Source organism: Echinops telfairi, unplaced genomic scaffold (genome assembly GCF_000313985.2).
Source record: "Echinops telfairi isolate 266 unplaced genomic scaffold, ASM31398v2 ScPeMD7_8;HRSCAF=38, whole genome shotgun sequence".
Lineage (NCBI taxonomy): Eukaryota > Metazoa > Chordata > Mammalia > Afrosoricida > Tenrecidae > Echinops > Echinops telfairi.
Window position 1 is genome coordinate 17,316,705 of NW_022103905.1, and position 1,394 is coordinate 17,318,098.

The 1,394-nt window shown below is 50.5% G+C and overlaps 1 protein-coding gene and 1 non-coding gene across 2 annotated transcripts in view; both read left to right on the forward strand.

Moving 5' to 3' along the window:
• The window catches only part of CCNB2 (cyclin B2), a 30,958-nt gene that overhangs the window by 24,454 nt on the left and 5,110 nt on the right, over window positions 1–1,394 (forward strand). The gene's annotated exons all lie outside the window — the stretch shown is intronic.
• On the forward strand, window positions 845–962 carry LOC115868245. The gene has a single exon (XR_004045502.1). It is a non-coding gene; the product is annotated as a small nucleolar RNA SNORA11 (small nucleolar RNA).

The following is a 1,394-nucleotide window of genomic DNA, read 5'->3' on the forward strand; positions in this document are numbered from 1 at the left end:
CCCAGAGGCATGTCCTCAGACTCTGCCTTCTGCCTGGCTGTGGCGCAGGCGCGCACTTCTGGGGAGAAGAGGGGAGGATCTGGCCTGCTGGACCGCCAGGGGTGCCCCGGTGGGGCCTGAATCTGCAGGGTGTGGGGGGGTTTGCTGGTTGGAGCACACACATGGGTCCGGGCTCCTTGTGGCCGGGTGGGGGTTCCTGACTGGCGGTTGTGCAAGGGACGCTAGGCGGTCGGGCGCAGCCTCTGCTGTGCGTGCACCTAGCTGCCTTGTGGCTCAGGTCCCGGCAGTGGCTGCGCAGAGCGCCACACCTGAGACCACGGGTGTTTGCGCAGAGCCCTGGCTATGGGTGGGAGTTCACCTCTGGGTCCGAGAGATGCTCTGAGTGGTCTTGGGAATCGAACAGACAATTTGGTACCCCTACTCCACCCCCAACTCTCCCCTCTCATCGATCTCTTCGGAGCTCCGAGCGTGAGCTACTTATCTGGCGGTCATCTTCCTTTTTGGGTTTTTTAAGTAGAAACCCAACAAATTAAAAAGGTGAATAGTTCGAAATGCATTGAACTAATGTAATAATCGATTCAAGCTAGGGACATTAATGAATGCTAAAATCATTAGGTAAATAATTTGGAGAGCTTATCACCCACATATATTTACTAATTCCAAAGAACATATTTAAAAACTTCTTTGTTAAAATGGAGAAAGCTGGCACCCGGTTCCTCAGACACATGATGCAGTGTGGCATTACTGATGGTAGAATCCCAGGACTTGATGTGCTTTCTGATGGATGCACTGAGGAGTACACATGACCACCTATGTAGCAGTCATCCTAAAGGTGGTGCATACTGGAGTGCGTTCAGAGCAGGGGCGGTGCCGGATAACGCACTCCAGAGGAATCTGAGTCCATCCGTAATGAGGAGCATGCAAGGTGCGGTGGCCTTTCTACGAACAAAGGCCCTACTGCTGTCTCCCCTGCCCTGACAAGGACCTCAGAGCCTCTCTCTTCGTGGTGGAGTGGGGGCATTTGACATTAGGAAATAATCAGGTACATCCAGAACATAGGATATTCTGAAAGTAACATCCTGGGTACTTTAAAAAAGTCGATGTCAGAAGCTGAAAAAAGTGAAGTAGTTTTACATCAGTGAGACTGAAGACGGGGAAGGAGAAGAAAGGGGGAACTGATCAGAAGGTTGGCTATATACCCACCGCCACCACCCCCAAGGGGGACAAATAATAGCAATGTGGGTGAAGGGAGACAACAGACAGTGTAAGATATGAAATCACAATAGCAATATATAATCAAAGATTCATGAGGGTGGGAAGGTGGGTATGGTAGTTATGTAATTGTCAATTTGAGAGGATTATGAGTGAAGGGGTGGAGTCTAGTCTGTCAATCG